This window comes from Lactuca virosa, chromosome 2 (genome assembly GCF_052849685.1).
Source record: "Lactuca virosa cultivar CGN04683 chromosome 2, Lactuca_virosa_CGN04683_v6, whole genome shotgun sequence".
In the NCBI taxonomy this organism is placed as follows: Eukaryota; Viridiplantae; Streptophyta; class Magnoliopsida; order Asterales; family Asteraceae; genus Lactuca; species Lactuca virosa.
In genome coordinates, this window is record NC_136427.1 from 277,046,632 (window position 1) to 277,056,727 (window position 10,096).

At 35.9% G+C, this 10,096-nt stretch overlaps 1 long non-coding RNA gene across 1 annotated transcript; it reads left to right on the forward strand.

Annotated features, from left to right (window-relative positions):
- Window positions 1-7,822: 7,822 nt before the first annotated feature.
- LOC145157018 (uncharacterized) lies at window positions 7,823-9,874 on the forward strand. The gene is made up of 5 exons (XR_013737045.1): window positions 7,823-8,182; window positions 8,535-8,677; window positions 8,756-8,821; window positions 9,583-9,704; window positions 9,783-9,874. It is a non-coding gene; the product is annotated as an uncharacterized LOC145157018 (long non-coding RNA).
- The last annotated feature ends 222 nt before the right edge of the window (window positions 9,875-10,096 follow it).

A 10,096-nucleotide genomic window follows, 5' to 3' on the forward strand; every position in this document is an offset into this window, starting at 1 on the left:
CGAGGAACTCTGAACTAAGATACTCACCACCTCGATCGGATCGAAGCATCTTAATGTTCCTGCCCAATTGATTCTCGACTTCCTGTTTAAACTCTTTAAACCTCTCAAAAGTCTCTGACTTATGCTTGATTAAGTAGACATATCCATATCTACTGTAATCATCAGTAAAAGTCAAATAATAACGATTAGCATCCCTTGTGGCATGTTTGAAGGGCCCACACACATCCGTGTGTATAAGATCCAACAAACCTTCACCCCTCTCACAAGAACCTGTGAAGGGTGACTTTGTCATTTTTCCAAGTAAGCATGATTCGCAACTATCATCTGACTTTAGGTCAAATGACTCCAATACTCCATCCTTTTGGAGTTGGCCTATGCGTTTCTTGCTTATATGTCCAAGACGACAATGCCATAATGATGCTTTATCCAAGTTATTATCATTAACATAATCAATACACAATACATTATTTCCTAAGTTATCAAACACAGATACAGTTTCATACACACCATCACAAGGTAATGCTTTAAAATAAAGAACATTATTAAAGAAAGCATTAATCGAACCAACTTCATTATCAAATGAAAAGGTGAAACCTTGTTTATACAATGCATGAAAGGAAATAATATTTCTTGCCATTTCTGGCGAATAACAACATTTATTCAAATCTAAACTAAACCCACTACTTAGCGATAAAGTATAAACTCCAATCTTGGTGACAGGTAAAGCTTTCCTATTCCCCATGATTAAGTTTATTATTCCATGCTCCACATTCTCACTTCTTCTTAGTCCCTGCAAATCAGAACAGATATGAATACCACAACCGGTATCAAGGACCCAAGAGTTAGAATGGGGTGAGTTATTAGATAAGATAGTGTAAATACCTGCATGGTTGGGTTTAACTTTCCCATCCTTCACATCTTGATGGTACTTTGGGCAGTTCCGCTTCCAATGTGACTTTTCATGGCAATAGAAGCATTCAGCCTCTTTAGGGTCAGAAGAAGGAGTGACAAAACCTTTCTTGGTTCCACTTGAAGAAGAGCCATCAAGGGTCCTAGCCTTGGTACCCTTCGAAGAGCTCTTCCTCTTCTTCCCTCTACCTTTCCCGATTGCCAAAACCGGGGCGGAGTTTGGAGTAGGAGTGTTAACAACCGACTTACCCTTAAGACCTGTTTCTGCGGTCTTGAGGAGTCCCTGAAGTTTGCTGAGTGTGATCTCTTCCTTATTCATGTGATATGTCATGCGGAATTGATCATATCACGATGGTAAGGAGTGCAAAATGATATCTATTGCAAGCTCCTCAGGGAAGTTCACATTAAGCTTCAGTAACCGATCCACATACCTTTGCATTTTCTGCATGTGGCTCGTGACGGATTCCCCGTCCTTCATCATGGTTTTTATGATAGAGCATATGATTTCATACCTCTCTTGTCGTGCACTTTGATGGTATCTTTCCATCAGATCTTGGTGCATTTCAAAAGGGTAGAAGTCCTCATAGGACTTTTGGAGTTCCGCTGTCATGGTGGCCAACATGATGCATGCCACTTTTGTAGCATCCCTTTCATGTGCCCGGAAGTCAGCGATCTCCTGGGGAGTTGCAGTGGTCTCATCAATCTCCTTAAGCTCCTTGTCAAGGACATATTCTTTGTCCTCGTAGCGGGTAATCATCCTGATGTTTCTGATCCATTCATTGAAGTTGGATCCATCAAAAGTGACTTTCCCACACAAGTTCATAAGGGTAAAGGAGCCATTAGGATTAGAGCCAGAAGCAGCATTGTTTGAAGACATCTGAAAGAAGATAACAAGATTAGTTTAGATATTAAGAGAGTCCTTAATAAAACACCCAAATGTAATATTAAGGCTAGGATCCAATCACAATATATTATAACTTAGAAGAGGTATGCCGTAATCCAAGCTATAACATATTTGAAAGGTAGGTGAATGACGATTCACCAATTTCCACCATGAAAAACGAAATATAGATATTAGGTTTTTAATTGGTTCTTAGAAATTCCTAGATTCTTTTGAGATTCAATGAACTTTTCAAAGGCATGTTTCAATCTCGAGTGTGCCCTCCAAGTTTTGTGACTGGGATACCGAGGATCACAAAACGAGGTGTGAAGTAACCATGCAAATCACTTGGTACACTTAATGTTTATTACTCAATCGATGTGCCGGTTAACCACACGAGCTCCACCGACCTATAATAAACTTTAAGTCACCCTTTACCTTCCTTGTTAAGTCCAAGTTAGTGTGTCAGTTAACCACACGAGCTCCACTAACGACTTAAACAAAGTGTAAAGTGTAATTTCATGGATTAGCACCTTATTCACATTTTCCTAAAGTAACTAAGATTGGGAATTTAATAAAAGCATTTAGTTACTTTATAATATTCATCATACTTTTAATGAGAATTTATAAGTCCTTGTCCTACCCGTTTGGCTAACGACCCTCCACCGATCAAGGAAGCGGTGGGTGAGAGTGGACACCCATTAAGTTGCCATTTTATAAGCAACAACCTTATACCCCCCTTATAGACCGGCTTCGTGAATGAGGCGTACTAGCGGTAAGACGACTTGACGTTATACATATATATATTAGTAACTTATAATATTATAAAGTATAAGGGTTGAATTTTAACTTTTAAAATTCTAAGGGTTGGAACTAAAGTTTTAATCAAGACTTTACATGTTCCAAAACTTGAGGGCAAGTTTTGTAAACTTCCAAAACTTTTCATTTCTTATAACTTATGAATTAATTGAGTAATAAAAATGAAGACTCTTCATTTTTATAACTCTTGTGTTCTTTTAATGGCTTTAATAAAAGTGAGACTTTTGGTTTTCCATAACTTGAGGACAAGTTATGGACTCCATTAAAACACATTATGATCATGAATTAAACTACCATGAAGGTTACAAACAATTCCTATGATCATCTAATCTTCATAAGTTCAAGAACATGAATATGAACACTTTCAAGAATAAAAAATTACACTTAAAAAAAACTTGTAATTTTAATAATTGCCATTGTAAATGGATTAGCATAAACATTACACCATCTAAAACAAGCTTTAAAACATCAAAACAGTTTAGGGCAATGTTTCTAGTCCATTTCCAGCAACAAATGTGCAAACTTTCATACGAGCAGAAAACAGAAAAACGATTTTTTTTCAAGCTGTTTGCACACAAAAAAAAACAACAAACAAACCTAGGCTCTGATACCACTGATGGGTTTTGAGCATTCTAACACTTCCTAAGTGTACATGCAACCCTAATAACCTTGGATCTATGTTTGTCTAATAATCATGCAAAGTTGAATTCCAAGGTTATATTCCTATCTAGCATCCATGGGGAACATTTTTAACTTGAATGAAAGATAGAATAACTTACCTTGTTGTTGATTATGATCCTTGAAACCTTGTGAGCCTAGCACCCCAAGTGTGATGCCTCAAATGCTTCACACAACACCAAATGCAAAGGAGTAAACTTTGAGAGAATCTTACACTTGCAAAATCGGCTCTAGCCATCTTGTTTCTTAGTGTAGCCTATTTTGGTGGAGAATGAGTTTCTTATATAGTGTTGACACATCTAGGGTTACACCATGTAAACCCTAATGTGTCATGACTCTTCATTTCCATGACCCATGGGTTTGTAACTCCCATGGAGCATCCATGGAGCATCCTATGGGTGGAACCCAACTTGATAATCCATGGAGCCTCTTAGCCCACTATATAAGATATGGAAGATTTACATAATCTACCCATATATTTAATTAGTTATCTTTTGATCACTTAATTAATTCTAAATTAATTCTTGATCAAACTAATTAAATAATATTATTAATATATTAGAACTTATAATATATTAATAAACCATAAGTGTTATTTCTCTCATTTTAGTTTATCCAATTGCATGGTGCCATGCAACCCAAATGGACCATGCCGGGTCGGGTCAAGTACATACCAGAAATAGTTATGGACTTAGACACCTTATCCAACAAAAAGGCCGTCCAACTACCTTTACCCAACAACGAAGCTCTTGTGATTTATAGAGATAAATCAGGAAAGAATCTAAGAATCGTCTCTTGCATGAAGGCAAGAAGGTGTTTGCAGAAGAGATACTTCGCTTTCTTGGCCCACATAGTGGATATGCAAGAAAAGGGTAAGGAAATCAAAGACATATCACAAGTGTGTGAATAACCAGATGTATTTCCAGAGGATCTACCTGGAATACCTCTAGTCAGACAGGTCGAATTCTGAATCGACCTAATCCCAAGTGCATCACCAGTAGAAATATCTCCTTATCGTCTGGCTCCCTCGGAAATGCAAGAACTATCCAGTCAGCTCCGATAACTTCTTGACAAAGGCTTTATCCGGCCAAGCTTCTCACCATGAGGAGCTCCGATATTGTTTTCAAATAGAAGGATTGATCGTTCAGAATATGCATCGACTACCGAGAGTTGAACAAACTCGCCATCAAGAATCGATATCACTCTTGAGGATCGATGACTTGTTCGACCAGCTACAAGGATCCTGTTACTACTTAAAGATTGATCTAAGATCTGGATACCATAAACTCAAAGTGCAATAAGCATATATTTCAAAGACGACATTCAGGACTCGACACTGTCACTACGAGTTTTTGATTATGCTATTCGGACTGAATGAAAACACCAACCGAAGTATGCCAATTCTTAGAGACTACAGGCTATTATAGGAGATTCATTGAGAATTTCCCCAAAATAGCCAAGCCTCTCACCGCTCTAACCCAGAAGGACAAGAAATTCGATTGGGGAGACAGACAAGAGTCTACCTTCCAGAAATTAAAACAATTGTTGTGCAGTACACCAATTTTGTCTCTTACAGAGGGAACAGAAGAATTTGTATTATTCTACGACGCCTCATACCCAGGTTAGGATGCGTACTGATGCAAAGGAATAAAGTCATTGCATATGCATCCAGACAACTCAAGCCAAAGAAGACCAACTACACTACCCATGAGTTAGAGTTGGGAGCTGTAGTGTTTGCCTTAAAGATTTGGAGACACTACCTCTACGGAACGAAGTGTGTCTTGTTCATCGACTACATAATCCTCCAACACATCTTCGACCAGAAGGAGACCAATACGAGAAAACGAAAGTCTATCGAATTGCTAAATGATTACGAATGCAAAATTCGTTATCATCCTGGAAAAAAATGTCGTGGTAGATGCTTTAAGCAGGAAAAAGCGAGCAAAGCCTCTTCGTGTAAAGGCTCTAATCCTAACCATCCGCTCGAACCTCACCACTTAAATTTGTGATGCTCAGCTAGAAACACTCAAACCCGAGGATAGCATAGAAGAAAACCTACGATGTATGGAAAAATATTTCGACCTCAAGGAAGATGGAACGCGATATTTCATGAACATAATTTGGACCCTAAAGTTTGGTGAAGTCAGGATTCTAGTCTTAAATGAAGCTTATAAATCGAGATATTTGGTACATCCCTGATCAGATAAGATGTATCTCGATCTCAAGAAGCTTTATTGGTGGCCCAACTAAGGGAAGAGGTTGCCATCCATGTCAGTAAATGTTTGACTTGCTCCAAAGTCAAAGCAGAGTACCAAAAGCCATTAGGACTACTACACCAACCGTCAATCCCGGAATGGAAATGGGAACATATAACCATGGGCTTCATAACAAATTTGCCAAGAACTTCAAGCGGTTAAGACACCCTTTGGTTAGTGGCTGACTGTTTGACCAAGTCCGCTCATTTCCTAGCCATCAAAGGAACTGACAAGATATAGAAAATCACCAGGGCCTATCCCAAGGAATTAGTCAGACTGTATGATGTACCAATACCTATCATCTCAGACCGAGATAGCAAATTTACTTCCAGAGTTTGGCAATCATTGTAGAGGTCCTTAGGAACCAAACTCGATATGAGTACAACATACCATCCTCAAAAAGATGGACAGAGCAAAAGAACAATACAAACTCTAGAAGACATGCTTCGTGTTTGGGTGATAGACTTCAATAATTCATGGGATGCTCACTGGTCGTTAGATGAGTCTTCATATAACAATAGTTATCACATTAGCATAAAGGCTGATCCATTCGAGTCCTTGTATGGACGTAGATATTGTTCTTCGATATGATGTGCAAAAGTTGGAGATACCTAACTAGCTAAAAAGCAGGCTAGAGATATTCTACATAATTATCCTGCGATCACCCATGAAACAACAGGAGAAGATAGTTCAAGTAGAGGAACGATTAAAGGCCACACGTAATCGTTAGAAAAGCTACGCTGACACAAGACGCAAACCATTAGAATTCAAAGTATGAGATCATGTCCTACTAAAGTTCGCAGTATGGAAAGGTGTCATTCGATTTGGAAAACAAGGTAAACTAAACCCACATCACATCGGACCTTGTGAAATCCTAGCAAGGATTGGTCTGGTAGCTTACAAACTCAATTTACCTCAAGAACTCAATAAATTTCATGATACCTTCTACGTATGTAATCTTAAAAGTGTTTCTCTAATGAGAACCTTGTATTTCCTCTCGATGAGATCCACACCAACACTAAACTCCACTTCGTGGAGGAACTGGTGGAGATCACTGGATCAAGAAATCAATGGCCTCAAACAAAGCCGCATACCTATAGTAACCGCCCGATGGAACTCTCGTAGAGAGCCGAAGTTTATTTGGGAACGTGAGGATCAGATGAAACAAAAGTACCCGCAACTATTCAACGATGCTCCCTCCACTAGTAGAACAAAATGATAGTGGAACAAAATAATCTATAACCAAGTAATTTCAGGACAAAATTCCCTTAACGGGGAGGTAATGTGACATCCCAGAATTTAGGTCAAAAACTGTGAACGGTCAAGTTCACAGTAAATCTCTTTGTAATTTAATTCATTGAGTTTTAGTGAATCTTTTGTAAGTTCAATGAGTTCATTTCAACTAATAGAAGATACCATATGGTATCTTACTTCCAAATGTGTAAGCTGACAAACGAATCAAACAGCTCAAACTGCAACCATAGTTAATGCGTCTGAAAAACTAAAATTTTGTATTAAGCAGTTGTGAGCAATACACACACTCTATTCTCATAGTACATGTTTCACTGTTTCCGGAAATATAAAGAACGTCCAAAACGGAGTTCGTATGCAAAAGATACGACCGTTTTAAAAATCCAAAACCAGTATAATACTGATTATCTTAAAACTGTTAAAACCATTTCTATCCGTGGAGGGACTTACACACCTCATATGGGAATTCCAAAAACATTTTTAGACTCAGGCTATAGTTTATTATTTAATTTCATATTTGAAATATTTTTAGTAAAAATATTTATAAAAGTAAAAAAATAAAAAAAATCAGACGTTTTGAATCAGTAAATCGCGAAACCTTAAACTATTGATTTTGATATGATTTCAATTATTGACAATATATTCTAGAAATAATATATTATTATCCAACCGAACAAATGTGAGTTTTAAGATAGAGATAACATTATATGGATATTTTTTAGCATAACCATTTATATTGATACATAACTAATAACTTGTGATCAACTATGATAAATATTATGGATTTTATAAATCATAACTAATAAACATTAAATGATCACAATGTATATATATTATATTTTTCAAATGGGCATCAAATAACAACAATATATATATATATATATATATATATATATATATATATATATACTATATATGAAAACCCTATTTATATCAAAGCGCGTACGGCGCGTGTAGCTGTCTTCAAGAAGTACATCTGACCGGTAGAAGAAGTCGGTTCCACCATCATACCTGCTCTCTCCTTCCGGGGTGTCGATTCAACACATGTTTTACACCGCTTACCTATTCCATCATGTTTAGAAAACCGATATCCATCTTCTGCAAAACCCAGGTAACCTTGGAATCGACGCCAATGTTCCTATTCTCCCACCCAATCTTCCTTCACTGGTGCCTTCAAATTCGTTTATTTCTCTGTTCTTTCAAGAAACCTTCGATCTTTCTCACCACCAGCATCCGCCAGTACCATCACCAAATTTCCCCACCGCTCTATCCCATTTTCTCTTTTTCTTTCCCATTTCACCAAATCCCCAACCAGAGAGAAGACGTTAAAGATCTAACGCCCTCAATTCAACATCTCTGCTATCTTTCAAATTAGGAGTTAAATTATAAGGTATGTGTTTGGTAAACTTTGGTTCCCATATTCAACAAAAACGTAAATATGTCCCTAATTCGAGAAATTCAATAGATTTTGAGATTACCATCTAGGGTTTTAATCCCTTTTGTTCCCATTCAGTTTTTTTTGTTACAGCGCTTCTGAATCACAGAAATATTTAAAATAGTATATTTTGTTAATTTCTTTCAAAAAAAATTGTTTTGTTTTGTTTTTTGTTTTTTTTAAAGTACGTATTAATTCATTTGATGAATTTCATATGAACAAACTACTGAGAAATGATATTGGGCATGTCTGGTTGAACGATCTTGCTGATATTGTTGGTGTTGATTTGTGTACCATGTGGATAAAGAAGCCCAAATTGTTGTTGCTAATGATTCATCGTAAAAGTTGAGTTAATGGTGAAATAATTTCAAATTGGTGTTGGAATAATGTTTGTGAGGAGATTTACGTTTGGCTTCAAGAATCCAGTCATATTGTCCTTCTTTTTTCAAGGTATGTCCAAGATAGCAGAATCTTATTTTTAAGGCTCATTTGGTTCTATTTAGTATCTAATTTTCTTTTCTATCTAAGGTCACTATAATAAGCATATCCATAGATTGGAAGCTTCTTTCTTTTGCAAGTTATTGAAAAGAAAAGGTACACATTCACTAAATCTTCATAGCATCTGATACTTTGTTTTATTATTGTAGTGCCTATGATTTTCTTCTTGCTTTATTATTGTTTCTTGATAGGGACAATCAGATATATCTTAAGTTTAAGTTCCTTACTTTGATATGAATTTTAAATATGACAGGGACAATCTCTTGTGGTGTTCAAGATTGTGTTCCCTAAAATCCATGCATATTGATTTTTTTAACCATCATTTGATTATGTTTTGTTGTTTACAAATCATGTTTAAATATAATGTAACTTTGGCTCTGTTAATTTTACAATTAGCTATAGCTTTCTAATAACAAGTTTGTTTCAAATTCATGTGTCGGACTTAATATTTAAGTGGCTAACTTTCAAAATCATCATGACCCTTTTCTTATAGGAAAAAAGGAAACTATTTTGCAATAACAAATTAGTTTTTTGTATTTATATGTTTATAAGCAACATTAAAAACCATTCATTATTGTACGGCTTAAATGCATTTTTCTTCAAAAAGGTTTCACTTTTTTTAGTTTATGTAATAACTAGATTTTTATACGCAATATGCAAAAAGTTTTTTATTGTAGAACCAAACGATATAATATTTCTCATGCAACACATTAAACTGGTTAAAGGTTGTGGAAGTTTGTTATATAATTCATTAATTCCAGTTACATAAGTTAGTGAAAAGTGATATATTGATGCATTAATGGTAAAAAATAAAATGATGTAATTTGATATAATGAAGATTGTTGCACAAATCACAGGTGGGTGGTGAGCACTGGAGTCTCAAGGGCATATGGGGGAAGTAGTAACAATGCATTTGCTGGATTTTTTTTCTATGTATTGTTTTAGGAATGGTTGCACTCAGTGAATCCAATGCCAATAGGTCAGAATTAATCTACCTTGCTGATGTTAAAACTCATACTTAATAACCAATATTTTATTTTCTTTTTATTTTTGTCAGGGCTTACATGAGGCAGAAAGAGGCATACACCTCACATAACACTTTTTCCATGAGGTTCACAAGAAAGAACATTGAAATGTGTTTGTTTGGGGATGGTTTGTCATTGTAATCTTATTGTTTTTTTAGAAATATCAAAAATACCCTTCAGGGCACGGACCTTAAACATACCTAGTATATATATATATATATATATATATATATATATATATATATATATATATATATATAAGGCCATATGTGATTTCCAAGGACCAACTTATACTATGCGCTATAAGCTTGAATTCTTTGTACATGTAATACTCAATTTCTCTATA